We start from the raw sequence: 20,559 nt of genomic DNA on the forward strand, positions 1-20,559 counted from the left end.
GAGAGAAGTTGGGTGCACATGATGTTGAAGGCCAGGAGGCAAGATTTCTGGGAAGAAAGATGTGTTACAACTTGCCAAACTTGGAATACACTTGTCCTAATAAAAACTGAGCCCTGAATAAGAATTTTGGGTTCTTTTTATACAGAGGATGTAGGAGTGGGGAGTCAAATGGTGCTTATATGCAAAAGGAATTTTTGTTAGTTTCTTCAAGTGTTTTATCTGAGTATCATATAGATTATATCCTCCAGGTGAACTTCAATTAAAACATATTCTCCACATTCCAGGTAAGCTTTTAGCATGAAATTTCCACATTCCAGTTAATCTTTAATTAACACCTCCATGAATATCCAAAACCTCTAGAGTTTATTCTTTTCAGTTGGCTTTCCAGTGAACTAGGCATGCTTGGATATAGAATAAGTTTGAATTTATGCACAGGCTATATTAATGTGAGGTTGAGTGTATGAATTGAGGCCCAGGTTTGACTCAAGAACTGGCTTAAGTACCAGGGGTAGAGACACCATTTTTATTAAGACTTGGGTTCATGCAGAGGAAAAGAGTCACTAGGCTGGATCAGATTTGAAGGTCTTTTAATGCTGGCCTAGGAGGCATGTATTTCCTCTGTAAGTCATTAAGTCATGACCTTCATTTGGTATCCATGTGTGGTTTAAAGCAGAATGATCACAGACCCTAGTAGAAAAGGTAAAATGAAAGAGAAGTGATCTGAATTATTGGAAGTCTTGTGTAGAGGAAAACTGGCTTGTGTTTGGCAGCTACTTCAGGGTTTTATCTCAAATAGACGGCAAAAACAAACTATTTTGAAGCAGCATATGTGTGGTCTAGCTGCTAGGGGAGGGAAAGGAACAAGAATTAAGGCAAAGCAAAATAGGATGATGCATTGACCCCCATTTCAAGAAATGAAAAGGATTAGTGCCAGAAAAGTGACAAAGCCCAGGAATGTGACACTTCTAACAACTAAGAGGAGCAGCATCACATGATAATTTTCTTCTACAGTACCTTCACAAGTGTTTCTGGAAAGTCAATAAATCCTGAATTCAATGCTAATATATTCTTGTTTGTTTTATTGTGTTATACTTTGGCACTTTGTCTGTAATCTGATCTTTGTGGTTCCTGGAGAAACTAATAAATCCTTAATAGTCTGCAAATCCACCACAACATATTTATGGGTGGCTTGATTTTTATTGGCTCAACCTATCACATATTGGCTATCTTTTAAATGGAGAAAAAATCTATCCTATGTTTTGGAAATTTCTCCTACATAATTTCTTCAAATTTGGATTTTCAGTTATTCACTCTGCTTCTGTCTCAAACATTTTTAGTGCTGGAATTACTCTAGAGAAAATCTGTAAGTCTTATTTTCTTAAAAATTTTCATCTCTTTAATACTCTCTTGTGAGGTCTTGATAATTTCCACAGAACTAAGTCTCAATTGTCAAACTTCTAATGAGTATGTTCAGCTCAGGTAAAGATTTTGTTCTTCATATTTTAATTTGATAATTTATTTTGACTAGAATATTCATTATTTTCATGTTCTCTAATTTTTCTTTATCATATCTATCTGTTCATGAATTGTATATGCCTTTTTAAATTATTTTTAATTGTATTTTTTGATTAAACATACAACACAAAGAAATGTTGCCTTTCTATACATGCCTCTTCTGTCACTTTTACTTAACCGGTAGTTCACGCTAAGGTTGGTTTATCCTCAGGAGACCTGAACGTCTGGAGTGTCCTGTGCCAGCTGGGCCCTGAGCCTCTGTAAATTCAGAGTCTTGCAACTCCTACCCTCTGCTTCATTGGACTTACACAGGCCAGTTAACAGGGAGGTGAAGGTGGTCAACCACCAAACAAGGGAACTGAGAGTGCCTACAACTGCAAGCAGGAGAAATGCATGCAGCATCCATGTGGAATCTAAGGCCTTCTTGATACAGAGGTAGAGTGGACATCACCATCACAGGGTCCACAGGATTGAGGAATAAAATATAGATTAGAGTGGACCTAATGATATTCTACTATGGAAATATTGTGACTAGTAATGGAAGAAATTGTAGCACTGATATGGAGAAAGTGGCCATGGTAGTTGAGGGGGCAGGTTGAGGGAAGAAGTGATGTGATGTGGGGCATTTTCAGGACTTCTAGCTGCCCTGAATGATGTTGCAGGGACTGATGCTGGACATTATACATCCTCCTACAATACACTGTGTAGACTGTGGGAGAGTGTAAACCATAATGTGGATTGTTATCCATGTGGTGTGGTGGTGCTCCAGGGTGCGTTTGCAAAGTGCAATGAGTGTGCCTCTGTGGTTGAGGGGGTTGTTGAAGTCAGAGGATTGGGGTGGGTGGGTGAGGGTATATGGGGACCACTTATATTTTTTAATTTAACATTAAAAATTAAAAATAAATAAAAAAGGGAAAGAAGTATATAATGTTCTCATATAACACACACCCCAGCCTAACTTTCTCCTCCCACATCAACAACCTCTTTCATCATTTTGGCACATTCATTGCATTTGGTGAATTCATTTTGTAGCATTGCTGCATTGCATGGATAATAGTTTACGTTGTGGTTTACACTCTCTCCCAGTCCAATTAGTGGGCTATGGCAGGGTGCATAATGACCAGCACCTTCCCATGCAATATCATTTAGGACAACTCCAAGTACCATAAATGTCCCCAATCATATCTCAAAGAAGCAAAGAATGTTATGTGTGAAAAGAAACAAATCATATGAAATAAAAGGCATACACCTCTATCACATGCCTCCTTGAGGAGCTTACTTACATTTCATTTATATTCATGTTTAAATTCACATTAGTTGTATTTTTCCTGAGTGAATTAATTTCCCATTTGTTGTCTGCCAAACTAACTTTACTATTAATAATTTTCCTCATGTGCACTGCATAATATGCTATATTAAGTATTAAAACTTTTCCTCTCTCCATTCAGGATTCACTCCTGTGTGCATCAATGTACTCTAATGAACCTTTAACACAGAAGTAGGATTTTCATAAATATTCAAGTATAGTTTTTAAAATTACAAGCTCAGTCCTCTGTGAACTGTTATTTTTTTAACAAATCAATTTTATTGTCATGTATTAATAAAACATAAATTCATCCAAAGTGTACAATCAATGGTATTTGATGTAGTCACATATTTGTGCATTCATTACTTCATTCATTCTTAGAGCATTCTCATTATTCCAATAATAAGAAAAAAGAAAAAGCAAAATTATGCCATCACGATCTCTCTATGCTTCCCGTCATACACTGCTGCTCTTCTTTTTTATTCTCTCTATTATATTTGTATTTATGTTTTGTAAAACTGTTTTATAAACACAATATACTGTTATCTTTTATGTATGTTTATACTTTGTTCTGTATGTTCCCCCGGTGTCTTATTTTTTTCACTTTATTTTCAATGAACTTTTAGGTTACAGAAAAGTCTCTTTGAAAATATAGGAAATTCCCATTTCTTCCAACCCCTCCCTCTCTCACATTTTCCCCTATTAAGAACATCTTGTAGCACTGATCTAAAGGGAGTTGTCACCAGAGTTTCTGAAGGGAGGGAGGGGCAAAAATAGGTGCAACATTGGTCATTTTGGGGACATTGGAATTGTTCTGCATGAATTTGCAATGACAGACACAAGCCATTATAAATGACAAAACTCATAAAATTGCACAGTGCAAAGTGTAAACCATAACGTAAACTATAGCCTATGATTTGTAGCAATACTTCAATATATATTCACCAATTAACAAAAGTGTTCCACACTAATGAAAGATGTTATTCATAGGGGAAAATAGGAATGAGGGATGTAGAAGAGTCATTGATATCCCCTATGTTTTTGCTCTAACATTTCTATAATCTAAAATTTCTTTAAAAATAAAGTAAAAATCTGCAAGCTCACACTCTGAAAACTCTATTTATGCCTGATTCAGACTTTCAAAGCTTTCATCTTCCTCTCATATTCTAGACTTATGACCTTTCTGAGCAAATGCATTGCTCTACATTCATAAACATTTTCCACAGTCCCACGTCAAAAGTTGGAGTCTCAATTCCTGACCCCACACTATTCCACATTAGCCTACTTATCATATCTAGAACCAAGCAACAAGTTCTTGGACAAGTAGAAGCATTGAAATTTCTGTTTCAAAGCCAGGAATTAAGAAGAGAAAAAATCTATTACATGGTAGTCTTCTTTAGTCCATCATGTATTGGAAAAGGAGATATTTTTCCTCAATATTACCAGGGAAGGGCCACCTGGATATGACTGCATTTACATTTTGATAGCTCTTTCTGCCAAATTTGAACCCTTGGACCACAAACATCCCATTAATCTTTGTCATAATATTCATCCATATATATCCTCAAATTTTGAAAGGAATTTACCATTATCTGAGGTGTAAATACATGTGTCAATTTTAGTAATTCATGATGCACATTTTTTTCCTACATTGTTCTTAAGGACCTGATTTGTAAGTTTTGATTTTAGCATGACTGTTTCTTATCCAGGCACAGACACATTGCCATGTGGGTGACTCTGATCAAATGAAAGGCATGCAGACTTGGGTCTGCCATGTAGTATATGTTGTGTGGCTACACTGGGACCTATGTGTTTTAGGATGCCCATCTCTATGGACTCTGGAGTCCATGATCCTAGGATGCTCTTCCTAAAACTTGACCAGCATAAGTCCTTCGTGACACAGCATTCTTCTGATGTGATGGACACTAGTTCATTGACTACACCTGCTGCTCTGACAAGTTTTAGGCTAAAACTTCCTGGAGAGGAGGTGGTCCCTGGAGCCTTACTGTGTATGAACTTGATGAAATCATAGCACCGATGGGTGAAGAGGATAATCCAAACATGTTTTCAACCATTGGTTTTCACCTGGGCACAGGACCACAGATGCAGAGCCTAAGGGCAAAATATGTTCATTTGCCCCTATTGTCTTTGAGGATATGAAAAGCTTAGCAAAAAGACGTCATTGGAGAAATCAGATTCCCCATTCCAGGTCATAATAATATCCTGCACAAACACACACACGCACATATATATAGGTATATCTATATATCTATTTATCTATATATCTATATCTATATCTGTTTGTGGCTACAGGTTATATTTCAGCTCTGCCTGATAAATACTTTGCACACATGTAAAGCTTTGGCTGTGATTCATGGAGACACTTCTGCGATGTACCCTTTGATTTTTATTTTCCTGCTCCTGCAGCTTCCCCTCTCTGCATGGCGATAAACTGATCCTACCTGCTTCCACAGAATGAAACCCAGTGTATTTAAGGATGGAGATCTGATTATAGGTGTTTGTTTACCCCTTTACACATTTCTAACAAATGATGGGATCTCCCAGCCTACCAAGGAAGACTATTTGAAGCAGTAAGTGCTTTTTCATTCATTTTCTGCACTGTTATTAGGTTGAATGCTGCCTAGGCAATTTGTCGATGGCTCTATCAACATTTTCCACATTACCTGTCCTCCCATTCCCACCTGCTACCCACATCCCAGAATGTGAGTAATTTATGTTGTTTCTTCCCACTATTATTTTTTTCTTTCAAAGGGGAATGAGAATATTCTATTTTTCTTCCTTTTAGTTTCCATGACTTTCCCTTTTCCAGTGCTGGAATCCAAGTGAGACAGCCCTCTCCAAAAAGCTCCACTCCCTTGACTTTCCTCCTGACTCTGCTGCCACAAGCAGTGGATCAAGTGACATGTCTTGGAAAACCTATCCATTGGCATTAGAGCTTTGCTAAAAGGTTACAGGAAAATGTTCCTCAAACAAGGGTTTGCTAATTATTCTTTCCCCATGAGGATAGTCACTAATATTCTTACCAAGATGCCCCAGGTATCTGTGTCCCCCATGAATGGACAGACTTCTTTCCGTAGGCATCTGGCTACTGTTTGAAATATCTCCGTATCATCACCTCTCATGCTGCATTCATGCCTCCTTGAACAGCCTGCCTGACCAGGTAAAAGAGATGAATAATTTGTGAGATATTTTCAACTCCAGCTTGATTCTAATTCATGTGGGTATTTAAACTACCTCTGTTATTAGATTTCTGTGACTGTCAGTTCTATATCTGATGGTGTAATTAATGAATTGATGAAGTGAAACTTCAACGAATCACGTTTCAAAAAAATTGATAAAAAAATTCAGGAGATTCCAGCAGATAGTTTCTGCTCATGTGAGAAGAGGTGATTTTACTCAGTAAAATGATGGGTTAACTCTTTTTTGAAAGTGCCAGAAACATGATTTGCATGCAGCTGAGCAAAATTGGGACATGGGATGGAAGGGTGAGGGATTTGGGACCTCTGTCTTCTTCGAAGGAGTTTGCAACTAAATTTCCTTTCTTTCCATTTCTGGATATTTGTCTGCTTATCTTCCATTTTTAATACTCCTCCAATGCTTCCCTGCTTATTTTCTCTCTTTAATTTTCCAAAATATATTTGTCCCATTGTCATCCATGACTGATGCACACACCTCATTCTGAAGGATGCTGCTGGTTGCTGCCTTTTAATGCAGGAGTAGAGCTTGGCTCATTCAGGGACATTTCGAGCTGACTTTCCTGGGGTAGAAGGCCAGATTTTCTCATCTGTCCCAGCTTGTTTTAAGAATCCTATAAGGCCGAGAGGAAGAGTGGTGTAATGTCTGACAGAAGAGGAGGCACTAACTGCTTTTCTTCTTACACTCTGCTATCCACCCAAACCACCTCAGGGTGTGGCGATTTGCCTTTCAGGGCTTTGGACATTTTTTTATTCACATCTAGGGCTTTTCACTTTTTAAGAATATTGTTGTTAGTGGAATTAACAAGAACATTTTCATTAAAAATTCATTTCATCATGTTGTTGCTAGCTTTAAATATTTTTCTGTAACATATTTTTAAATAAAAAAAAACCATGAAATTTCAGTTAAAGTAAAATTCAGGTATATTTTCTTCTATTTTGTGTACCTTTTTGGCCATGTCTCCCTAATCTTCAGTGCGGTCACCCCTCGGGGTGAAGTGTGGTTTGCCGGCCTGGCGGGGGAGCGGCCATGGTAGGCCTAATTCTGCTGCCCCCATAATAGGGTGGCTGGTCGGACTCACCGCCACCCCTGAAGGAAGCTCGGCATGGGCGCAGAGTGCCCTCGGGTCTCCCCTTCTCAGCAGCCATGCTTCCGCGGCGGCCCCTCCTCCCGGATGGCGCCACACGATGCCTGTGGGGCAGCACCCTTCTTCTTCTTTCTCCCTGCGCAGGCGCAGGGCAGAATATTCCAGTCTGCCCTTTTCCCCTCCCCCGACAGCAGCAACAGCCAGGCGTGGGCGGAAAAATCCAGTCTGCCCTTTTCCCTTCCCCCGACAGCAGCAAAAGGCAGGCGTGGGTGGGAAACTCAAGTCTGCCCTCTACCCCAGCAACAGCAGCCACCAATCCCTAAACCCTGCCCCTTCCCCCAACAACAGCGACAGCCAATCCCTAACCACCACCCCTCCCCCGTCCAGTACCGCCCACTGACCTTTCGCAGGCAACCAATCAGAACAGGGCATGGCTTTGACCAATCAGCCTTCCCCAGCCCCTATAAAACTGTTGCCTCTCCCTCAATAAAGTGGACTTGCGTGTTTACCTCGTCTCGGAGGTAGTTCTTCTGCCGTGCACCCTCCAGTCGTGAGAGCCCCCGACAAGGGCCTGGCCTCCCTTGTCCCCAGTTCGTCGCCTGCTTCTCCGGGCGACCCCTTCGTCACCGGCTTCGCTGGGCGACCCCGTCAGCCGAACCGCGCAACCCCTTGTGAGACCAATCCCTCGTCTGCTGCCGGACCGACCCCTCGTCCCCAGTGGGACCGATCCCTCGTCCCAAGTGGGACCGACCCCTCGTCCAGAGCTGGACCGACCCCTCGTTCGCAGCCAGACCCCACCTCTACCGACCGAGCAAGCCGCCGCACTTCAGGTTGATAAAAAGATGTGCTTATTCTACTACTTGTGTTTCCTCTGAGAATTGGAAAGATTCCTCAAGTATGTAGTAGATTACCTCAATTTTATATTCCAAAATTATTTGCTTTCATCACTAATCAAACAGTTCATTATTGCTGTCCTTTTTTGCAAGACAAGCTTGATAAAGCATGAACCAGTCACTTAAACACAGATTGGTCTCCATTTTCTGTTCTTTCCTGTTGATATACGCATATCTTCCAATGCCATTCTCATTCTGTTTAAAATATTGTGCCTAACTAAATATTGCAATTATTGGTTTTTCTGTTATATTCTCCCCCTAGTGTTCTCAACTATTTCAATAATTTCCTGAACTTACCATATTTCCAGAAACCTCAAGCTGTATTAACATTAGCCTTATAAATGTCTCAATGATTTTTAAAAATATTTTATAGTAACATACATACCACGCAAATTTTCCAAATGTTATTCACATTATTGAGCTGCCATTACCAACATCCATTACCCAAATGTGTTCATCATCTCTACAAAAATATCCATAAACACTAAAAAATAATTTCCCCTTTTCCTTCACCTCATCCTGTGGACCCTGGTAACTGGTAATCTAGTAATTGTGCTAACTTTTTTTTTTAACAATCAATTTTGTTGATGCATATTCATAAAGCATACAATTCATCAAAAATGTACAATCAATGATATTTGGTATTATCACATATTTCTACATTCATTTCTTCTATCATTATTAGAACACTTTCATTAATTCAATAATAATACTACTAAAATTTATAGAACGTTTGTAGACTACTGATATAGGTATAATATTTTGGGGGATGTACCAGGGATTGAGTGTGGGAGACCTCTTACATGGAAAGCCCGTGCTCAACCACTGAATTAGACCCACTTCCCTGTTTGTTATGCATTTACATTCCTCAGTAGAGCTTTGTGGTCTTGTTCACAGGTAACAGACAAATTGAATTACAGGTAAATTTACAGTGAATTTATTATTAAAATGTCTTAATGGTATCAATTATTAATTATATTAATTATTACTTGTATTAAAATATATAAATGAAATTGCCCAATATTATACCATAATTAATATTAAGAATATATTATTAATCTATTGCTATCATATCTATTTCCCATAAATTTAAATGAATTATTGATATTAATATTTAAATGTTAAGAATTTTCTATATATGATTGACTACTTCCTTATCAAAAACAAATACTTTTCACATTTTCTCTTGCGTTTCCCATGTGAACCTCATGCTTCCAGCAAGATTATGGTTTGCTCCTTTTTTTCCATTCTTTTTTGCCTGTTATTTTATTTCATTTTTAATAGTCTATCAATGCCAGTAAGGTACAAAGCAATACTGAAATTAACAGACCTCGTCCTACCCTTGATTTTAAAGGTAATGCTTTTTGCTCAGGGATTCTTCAAGCACAGAGCATCCAACGATACATGATGCATATGATATTCTGCATCAGCAAACTTGGATAATGGTTGTGGCTCATTCAGATCCTGAATGGGGACAGTATTAGACTGTGCAGATCAGCCCCTGTGTGGGGGTGATCCTTGTATGCCTGACCTTCAGCCACCTCCAATTTTGATTCACTATCTTTGCATTAAGAAAAGTCTAAATTCTCAATTTGAGTGCATTTTTGTTTTGGTATTTAATCATATTAAGAAAATACTCTTCTCATAAATAATATGTTCAGTTAGATGCTCAATGTTCTTTAATGCTTCATCTACTTCTTTGAGTGTGCACTTTTTTATCATTGCAGGAAAGTGAAGACTGAGTAAACTATTATCTAATTCACTAATAGTATTTTTAAAGATTATTTCATATTATTTTCTGCTTGTTGTTTGTCACAGCTATGGTGCGCCTTCTTTTTCTATATTGTGGAAGAGATTCCTACTAGGTAATTCAATTTTTTCCATAGAGACTATACCATCCCACTTCCTTGTAAAATGTGTTTATAAGACACATTTAAAGAAAAATGAAAATTTGAAAGCCAATTGTGTAATTAGCTATAAAGATACCCTAGATTGCTAACAGTAATAACCATAATTAACCAGAGGTAAGAATATTTATATATGGATGAGGATAGAATGCTTCCTTAGGAATTGAGTTGTATATTCCTTATAATAAAAGGTTCAAATCTTCCCAAAGGAATAGAATTATTATAAACATATGAATATATAATATCCTCAAAAAACAATGAAACAAGTTATAAACAAGGCATCATACTGAGTAATTTCAATATTTCTCTCTCAAATGACAACATGTATCTACTAAATCTAAATTATATTTGAAAAATTTAACAAGTTTGATTGATTGAGTACATGTGAAACCCTATGTCCAACTGTTGAAATGTACAGCAAGCGATAGCTACTAGTGTGTTAATCAAGCCTGCGAAAAAGAATGTTTGAAATGGATGCAGGAGGCTTTTGTTCTTCTTGGAAATTCAGTTGCCAGGTAAAAAAAAATGAAAGAAACTTCATTTGTCCTGCAAAATGACTAATTATTAAAGGAAGTGGAACTGTGCACAAATCAACAATAAAGATGAAAAGAGTAAGGGTCATATGAAGGGAGTACAAAGGAAGATCTTGGATTAATTGTTAGTATTATTAGGATTGTAATATTTTGATTAAGAAATGGTTAAGAGAATTTCTAGGCATCATGACACCTTTCCCTTTAGTAAACTACAGTGTTTCCAGTCCTGTTAGGTATAGGTAGGGATCACCTTGCACTTCATCAGTTTTCATGTCCCAAACATTCCTGCCTTGCATGATTCTTCCTATTCTGTGCTCTGACATTCATCCCAGTATGTCACCATTGGAAGAGGGCAGATCCACAACTTGATGGGGTAGAACCTAAGGCTAATTGATTATCAGTCTTCTTGTGGACACTTCTCACCAAACAGATGTTATGCCCCTCTGCCTCTCTCATCCAATTCTGCTTATGCTGTGGCACTGCAGTTTTGAAGAGATATACCCTTCAGTTAGAATTACTCTAAACTCATGACAATAATCCTGCTATTATATAAACCATTTAATAATGTGTTAATGTGAAAAAATAATTCTTGTTTCCTGATATAAAGAATAAATTAAAAATTCTTTATGAATTTTTTCATTCACTACACATTCCTTTGTAAACAGTATCATCTTCCTCCAAAAATGCAGAATTCAATCATAGCATTCAAGTACCTCTTAGCTCTTTTAGGATTGGTGATATTCCACGGCTTCAGAAAAGCTAATCTAGAATGAGTCCACTTGTGCTTTCATCCTTAATTTGGTCATTTTATTGAATTTGAATATAATCATGATTTGATTCTTCTGCCTAAATATAACTTTGCATTCCATACAGGTTTCAGACCAAGATCTACCAGTATGTTCTGGCCTTGGTTTTTGCTATTGAAGAGATCAACAGGAATCCCCATGTTTTACCCAACATTACTTTGGGATTTGATCTGTACAATTCATTACACAGTGAACAGAGGACATTGGAGAATCCCATCATTTGGCAATCAGGGCTGGGCAAGGACATTCCTAATTACACCTGTAGGAAAGAGAGCAAGTCTGTAGCAGCCCTTACAGGAACAACATGGGCAGTTTCTGCCGAGATTGGGACACTGCTGGAACTCTACAAAATCCCACAGGTGAACCTCATCACATGGAAGGAGGGATAAATTAATATTTCCTTTGCTAATTTCAGGGACCTTGAAAGAAAAGGTCAAATGAAGGAATTGTGTTTACTCATGTCTCAAAGGTTACAGCCAGTACACAGAGACATGGTGGGATGTTCACATGTCATTTTCTAGAACATATGAGAAACCAAGTGAGTAAAAGCCAAAGGAGTTTCCTAGACCCTTGAAACTGATCAGTTAGTTTCCATTATGGTCTCAGAGATTGGGAGATGATTAGAAAGTAAGAAGAGCAAATCTTCCCTTTTTCCTGTTTAAAACATTGTTTAATGATCAAGTGAGTAGGATTTACAACTCTGCTGAGGCTCAGGGCCCAGCTGCAATTTGGTCATTCTTGAGGTTCAAGTCTCCTGAATATACATAAACCCCAGTGCCAACCACAGTTCCAGTACAAGTGACAGAAGAGGCATGTGTAGAAAGGTCACATCTGAGTCCACCTCCATCATACTGAGGAAAACAAATTCCAAAATAATATCCACGGACAAGGCACTGAACTCCAGTGTCAGCTTCCATGACCATAGACCTGTGTGTCTCTGTAGCCCTCTGGAGCACCAGTACCTGTGGTTCTGTCTTCTTATCTAGGTCAGCTAACAGGGAGGTTGAAGTTGGTCAACCACCACAACTAGGAACTGAGAGTGTCTACAACTCAAAGTAGGAGAATCACATCCATCAACCATGTGGGATCTGAGTGCACTCTTGATATAGAAGTGGAGTGGACATCACCAATCCAGGGTCCACATGATGGAGGAGTAAAAAGGATTAGAGTGAACTTACTGGTTTTCTACTAAAGAAATATTCTTACCAGTGATGGAAGAAACTGTAGCATTGATCTGGAGAAAGTGGGTACTATAGTTGCTGAGGGCAGGGAGAGGGGTAAAGAGATTGGATGTAGAGGCATTTTGGGGACTGGAGTTGCCCAAAATTATATTGCAGGGAAAGATGCTGGACATTAATATCCTACCATAAACACTGAATGTAATGGGAGGAGAGGGTAAACTACAATTTAAACTCTAATCCATGTGGTGCAGCAATACTCCAAAATGTATTCACCAAATGCAATGAATGTGCTACACTGATGAAAGATGTTGATGTAGGAGTAGAGGTGGATTGGGATGTTGGGTATGTGGGAACCTCATATTTTTTAAGGCAACACTCTGTGTGATCTATGTATCTTAAAAGCAAAAGACAATTTAATTAAAAATAAAATAAATAAAAATAATACATTACTTAATTTTCATCAGAGCTGATTTTGTGCTTCTGACCAATCTTCTTTCTCATACTGGCTCTTTCACTCCTACCTTTAGCTTGCTTTTGGCCTCTATGACCCACAACTGGGTGATGATGGCAAGTGGTCAACTCTTTATCAGATGGCTCCCAAGGACACAACTTTGACCCTTGCAATGGTCTCAGTGATGCTTCATTTCAGCTGGAACTGGGTGGGACTGGTCATCGCAGAAGGCAAGAGAGGTGTAAAGTTTCTATGGGACTTGAGAGCAGAGATGGACAAAAATGGAGTCTGTGCAGCCTTTTTGGAAATGATCCCTGTCACTGAGAGGACAATTAGCTCAAGAGACTGGCAATATCATTTACGCATCAGAGAATCATCAGTGAATGTGACTGTCATTTACTGTGACTCCGACTCCCTAATGGGATTGAGCTTTTGGAGATGGAGACTCTTAGTTTTAGGGAAAGTTTGGGTTACAACCTCACAATGGGATTTTACCACCAGTGAGAGAAACTTTTTTGATTCATTCCGTGGGGCCCTCATTTTTTCACACCACCTTGCTTATATGCCTGGTTTCAAAACTTTCATCCAGACAGTTAAACCTTCAAAATACCCGGAAGACTTTTACCTCACTAAATTGTGGTACCTCTCTTTTGATTGTTTGGTTTATGAATCTGATTGTAACACTCTGGAGAATTGTCCTCCCAATGCTTCCTTGGAGTTGTTGCCTTGGTGGCTATTTGACAAGGAAATGAATGAAGGAAGTTATAATGTTTATAATGCAGTGTATGCTGTGGCTCAGAGCTTTCATGAAATGCTTCTTCAAAAAGTCCAAATGGAGTCAGTGGAAAATGGAGATGGACTGGTCGTTTACCCTTGGAAGGTAATACCTCTTCCATTGAACAGCATGTGTAGTTCACAACATGTCATAATCATAAAATTTTTGGAACGCAGCATATGCTCAAGTCAGGAAGTTTAGGGTTGTCTCTTGAAAAGTGCAAGAGATGACTTGCTTGTTCACTGTCTATGAAGTAAATCTATCCCTGTGCAGAAATGGTAATGAACAGGAAGGTGCCAATGGCAGGGAGGGAAGGAGTTATTAATCAATGGCAATGCTTCTTGCTACTAAGGCCCTCAACATTCTGCCCACCTAAAGTTTTTAATATAAAATACCTAGTCCTCTTCCATTGAACACTTGCATGACAGCAGGAACAAACTAGTTTTTTAATTAGTTTTAGGCACTTTGTTAGATACTGTATATAAATTATATCATTTAATTCTGCAAGCTCCTCAGATATTGATGGCCTTGCTTGGGGAGAATTCAGTTAGCAATTGAGAGTGTTTAGATATGATTCTTCCAATAAGGTTTGGTCTGTATCCCACACTCACAGATTGTTTTCATCTCGTTGTATTTGGAGTTTTCCCCTGAAACTTAATATTTTATGCTATGACATTTTAGTCCTCCTTAAGGTTTCTTTTTTTTTATTTAATTGAATGTTAATAATAAAATTGCCTTAGGAAGCAGGGATTACAGAGTATCAGGGATGTTCTGACCTTGGTGATCTGTCCTTGATCAGAGGACCCACTTCCTCACAGGTGTGTCTCTTTTAGCTGCACCCATTTCTGAAGAACGTCCAATTTAACAATCCTGCTGGTGACCCAGTGTATTTTCATGATGAAAGGAAATTGGAAGCCAGTTATGACATTCTCAACTTTTGGAATTTTCCAGAAGGTTTTGGACTTAAAGTTAAAGTAGGACAATTTGACTCAGCTGTGCCACGGGATCAACAATTGTCTATATCTGAGGAGGTGATAGAATGGGCCACAGGATTTTCAGAGGTGGGTAGGACCCAATTACCATGCGTAGTATTACACCAAAATATCAAAAATCTTGTCATGGAGATTGTAATAGGCAAGTTTCTCTAGGAAACAGAATCAACAGGAGGTATCTGTGAATAGCATGAGATTCAATAAAATTCCCTCATGTGAACATGGGGATGGCCAAGTCCAGATTCTGCAGGCAAGCTGAAAACAGGGGCTCCAATGAAGGTGCCATGAAGGCCCTTGATCAGTTCCCAGGAGACGTTGCCTGTCCAAACAGGAGCTGGGAAATTCTCTCCAAATCCTGAAATCAATTCCTGTTTTAAAGTAGTGAACTGATTGTATAAAAGCTTCATCTATTGTTGACAGAAATCTCCCTGCTTGATTGTACATGTAATCAGCCATTTATGTAGTTTATTACATGATGACTAACATCCATAAATATCCTTTATAACAATTAACCCTGAGTTTACTTGACCAAACACTGATCATGTTAACACATTAACCTAACCAACACAGAGGCTGTCTACCCTCCTTCCTGCTAAGTAAATGGCCAAATTATTAGTTTAACCACTTACCTTTTCACTTGATAACTTTTCTCACCTACTATCCAAAGGATGGAAAAAGAAAACATTTATTTAAAGATACATATCTAAATTATTTTATTTCATATCATGTAATAAACCTGATATCTTATCAATTAATTTGACTTAGGTATTTGAAATTTAAATTTGTTGGTGCTCCAATACCCCAACATTCTAAATACTGGTGAATTAAAGGTTTATTGTTAAGAGCATGTATCTGATTTCTTCCCAGAGTCCCAAATCTGTATGCAGTGAAAAGTGTTTTCCCGGATTCAGGAAAACCTTTCAGGAGGGAAAGGCTGCCTGTTGTTTTCTTTGCACCCCCTGCCCAGAAAATGAGATTTCCAATGAGACAGGTAAGTTTATGCCCACAAAAAAGTCCCCAAATCTCCTTTATATCCCCAATTCATACAAGGTATTAGAAAGAATCTGGAGGACAACTACAGAAACAAAATTCTTCCTTCCTTTGCATAGTATTTCATTTTTACAATAAAAAATATTTCCCTTTGAAATGACAGCAATTCTCTGCCCAGAACTAGCTTATTTGAGTCATTGTTCAGACACGTTAAGGCCAAATAGTCTCTAGGAATCACTTTTGTTGATGCCACCAAATTAATACACGTTTCCTTCCTCTCTTGGAATTTAATACATAATGTTACAAGTACCTGATTTCCGTATTGAGTGAAAGCTTGTTTAGATTATATTTAAGTAATGTGTTTAGACCTTCCTCAGTTTCTGTGCCTAAAACTGTTTATGACACAGAGCAGATGCTCAGAATATTTGGGAATGATTTTAGAAATATTTATTTCTATTGTGTACAAAATGAGGATGATCTAACATACCCTTAATGAGGAGTTTCAGTTTCCACTCTCCTCAAGTTCCCTGGTAATTGGGGAGAAAACAGATTTAAGAATCACACAGTAAATGTTTGAACAGGAACATATTGACCCGTACCTTCATTGGGAGGACGGGTGTCATGGGTTCTTCAGAGAGGTAGGAACTTAGTATTATATAAAATGAGTGAAGGAAGGAATAAAATCTTGGCCAAATTATTATAAATGTAGAAAAGGAAACCACCACTGCATATAATAGAGATTCAGAGTACCCGAAAAGAGTTTAATGTGACAAGATCACACAGAATATTGAGGATGGGGTTTGAGATATGATGTAGAATAGTCTTTAATATTCTTTTCGTAATATAATTAACATCTTGAAATTATTCATATTCATGATATTAAATTATAGAATCACTTCTATGGTGGTAAATTTCTAAGTTTCTTTTGGTGATTAACATGCAGTTTAGTTCCCTGAAATGGTTACTATTGTTTCAGTTTTTTGAGACATGTTGTTCTGATGATATAACCTGGCATTTAGTCAACTTGGGAAAATAATTCATGTACACATTGGTTATAAGGCAAGTTTGAGTAAATATTCCATGTGCACATGTAAAAGAATAGTATATCCACAAAGTCAATTCCCACACATTTGGAGATTAAGAAATACACTATTAAATAACCCATGGTTTAAAGTAAATAGTATGAAAGGATTTATGAAATGTTTAAAATTGAAATTGCCATATTTCATGTCTTATATGATAGGGCTAAAGGTATCCTCAGAGAATAATATTTAACATTAAATTTTATATTCCTATGTGTGTATTATTAGTATGCATATTGGAATTTTAAAAAATCTGATGTTTACATATCACAAACTAAAATAATAACATTAGAGTAAACATAAAGAAAGGGGAAGATTGAAAATAATAAGTATAAAAAGAAAATGTAGTAAAAGACAAATATGAAAGGATAAAACTCAAAGCTAAATCTAATGAAAGACAAACTTAGATAATGATAAATTGATAGAATAATGAATTAAGAAAAATTGCATAATAAATAATGAAAATACTTAAAAGTGGGAAATATGTACAGAAATATTAAATCATAAAAGGATGGTAAAATAACTTCATGCCAAAATATTTGAAAATTAAAATGAAATTCTCAAATTCCCATAAAAATAGAAGTTACCATAACTGTCCCATGAAAAATGGAAAATCTTAAAATATTCATATCTACTTAGGATATTAAACCATAGTTTAAAATGATACATCTACTAAAAAAAAATGGGAGACCAATCACTTCACTGAAAAATGCAACCAAACTTTCAAGGGAGAAAGAATCCTTAGCTACTCAAACTTTTCCAGATATTAGGAAAATCTGGAAAAACTGCACATTTAATTTTATGAGAAAAGCTTAACTTTGGTACCAAAGTCTGATAACATTGTTGTAAGAAATAAAATTAATGGGTCACTTTTTCTCTTGAGCCGAAACTCACATTTGCTGAAAAGAAAAGCTGCAATCCAAATCCAGCTGTATAACATAAACACTTGTTGTGATGAGGATTGTTTTATTCAAAAAACATCAGTTCATGAGCACCTCGAAAAGGAGAAACCATCATTTCAAAAAAGATCAGGAAAACATTGAATAAAATTGAGCATCTATTCATTATTTAAAAACAAACAAAACCATTGTTTACCAAATTAGAAATAGAAGGGAACAACCAACGTTGGATGAAATGTGTAAAATAGTTCTAGCCAGTGAGAAGTCATTCCTAGCATGTATAGAGTGCTTTTACTAAAGCACAAGAGAGACAGAAAATACAGCAATAAAAAGTGCATGGCTTGAGCACAAGCTCTTTCCTCAAAAACATCTTGAAATTTGCAATGCACATATGAGCTTATGTTCAGATTAATTACTCACCAAGAAATTCCAAGCAAAATTCATATTGAAAATCTCAAAACATCCCCCATAATAGCAAAAATTAAACAACTTTCATGTCAAGGGTCTAAGGGAACATGGTCCAACTGGAATGAATGTCGATTGCTAGAATTTAAACTGCTGTAACTAGTTGGAAAAGTGGATGGCATTATTTACAAAGATGAATATTTATATAGCATATGACCTAGTAACGGAGCATCATATTTGTACTAGATGTCTAAAGATGCTCAGAGTAGCATTATTGATAATAATCAAAATGCATAAACATCTATCACGAGTAAATTGTGTAAATAAAATGTGATGTATTAATATAATTGAAATCTATCCAGCAGTATAAGTGAATAGTTTTTACTACTTCACATCCCAAAAAGATAACTATACTTTAAAAATATAAAATAACTATTGTTGGGGAGGAATCATAGAAATTGGAATTCTAATGCCCTGTTTGTGGGAATGCAATTGAGTTCAGCCACTGTGGAAAGCATTATAGGACTTCCTTAAAAATTTAAATATAGAATCACCACATGACCTGGCAATCCACTTCTAGGTTTATATTAAATGTGAAAAGAGGTTCTCAGAATAATTGTGCACAATGTTTATAGCAGCATTATTCACAATACAAACATGTGGAAATAATGCAAGTGTCCATCAATAGCTAAATTGATAAAATATGGGACATACAAACCACAGTACATTATTTGGCAACAAGTAAAAAATGAATTTCTGAGATACGAGGCTATGTAAAAGAAGCTTGTAAACATTACACTCCCGAAATAAGAAAGTTAAAAAAAGAAAAAAATATTGTACAATATCTTATAAGAGAGGTCTAGAAGTACCAAATCTCCAGAGTCAGGAAGTTGAATAGACGCTACTAGCAGATGGGTGCAGAGTTGAAGAGAAAATGAAGGTTTATCAGACTAGAAGTGTTAGTAAAAAGAAAACGTATCTGCATACTGTAACATAGAAGAATATCATAAAAATAGTATTGAGTAAAATGACCCAAGCAGAAGTAATCTATGTTAGAAATCAGCAAGGTCGCATCTTTGAAGATGTGGGAGATGTAATTATTTGAAGAAGTTAGGAAAGGGGCTTCAAATGGGCTGCTTAGTTCCAGTATTTGGCCTTTATGTTGTTACCCATGTGTTTCCTTCCTCATAATTCATTAATCATGCAATTATAATATGTGCCCTTTATGAGTATATGTTATCCACCAGTGAATACAGTTTTAAGAAGAACTGAATGAAAAGTCAACAGTGAATGAAAAGAGCAACTCCTATCCAATTGAAGGTCTGAATGTCAAAAGAAGGTCAGAGCTCTAAGAGAAAGCTTGAGGGAAGAAAAATAAACAGATTATAACACACACTTTCTTGAAGTCAACGCAAGTTGACAAAAATGGATAAAAGTATCCAATGTGTTTCTTTTAGGGACATATAAATAATTTAAAATTACTGATCATGTGCTGATGACACATTGATTTTCTCAACAGATATGGATGAGTGTGTGAAGTGTCTAGATCATCAGTATGCAAACAGTGAGAGAAATCACTGCCTCCAAAAAGATGTGACCTTCCTGGCTTATGGAGACCCTTTGGGGATGGCTCTGGTCTGCACATCTCTTTTCTTCTCATTCCTCTCTGCTGTTATTCTTGGGTTCTTTGTGAAGCACAGACACTCCCATAGTCCAGGCCAATAACAGGATCCTCAGCTACATCCTGCTCATCTCCCTCAAGCTCTGCTTCCTCTGCTCCTTACTCTTCATTGGTCGCCCAAACACAGCCATCTGCATCCTCCAACAAATCACATTTGGAATTGTGTTTACTGTGGCTGTGTCCACTGTGTTGGCCAAAACAATCACAGTGGTACTAGCATTCAAGGTGACTGCTCCAGGGAGAAGGATGAGACAGTGGCTGATTTCAGGGGCACCTAACTTTGTTATTCCCATTTGCTCCCTGATTCAGATGACACTCTGTGGCATCTGGCTGGGAACCTCTTCCCCATTCATTGATAAAGATGCACACTCTGAGCCTGGTTATATCATCATTGAGTGCAATAAGGGCTCAGCCACTCCTTTTACTGTGTCCTGGGATACCTGGGCTGCTTGGCACTTGGGAGCTTCATTGTAGCTTTCATGGCCAGGAACCTGCCTGACACCTTTAATGAAGCCAAGTTCTTGACCTTCAGCATGTTGGTGTTCTGCAGTGTTTGGGTCACTTTCCTCCCTGTCTACCACAGCACCAAGGGGAAGGTCATGGCAGCTGTGGAGATCTTCTCCATCTTGGCTTCCAATGCTGGATTACTAGGCTGCATCTTTGCTCCAAAGTGCTATATTATTTTCTTAAGGCCAGATAGGAACACTCACCATGGGTTATGGAATAAAACACATTCTGGGGGCAATAAGTTTTCTTAAGTTTTATCTCATTTGGTTCCTAAAACAAATATGGGGACTGATGAAAATCTACTCCATGCTTGTATTCAGGTATTAGATAAAA

General features: G+C 37.4%; 1 pseudogene; it reads left to right on the top strand.

Annotated features, from left to right (window-relative positions):
• Nucleotides 1-20,477, top strand: part of LOC101444093 (vomeronasal type-2 receptor 116-like) — a 75,661-nt pseudogene extending 55,184 nt beyond the window's left edge.
• Nucleotides 20,478-20,559: the final 82 nt, after the last annotated feature.

Source organism: Dasypus novemcinctus, chromosome 30 (assembly GCF_030445035.2).
Source record: "Dasypus novemcinctus isolate mDasNov1 chromosome 30, mDasNov1.1.hap2, whole genome shotgun sequence".
Classification (NCBI taxonomy): domain Eukaryota; kingdom Metazoa; phylum Chordata; class Mammalia; order Cingulata; family Dasypodidae; genus Dasypus; species Dasypus novemcinctus.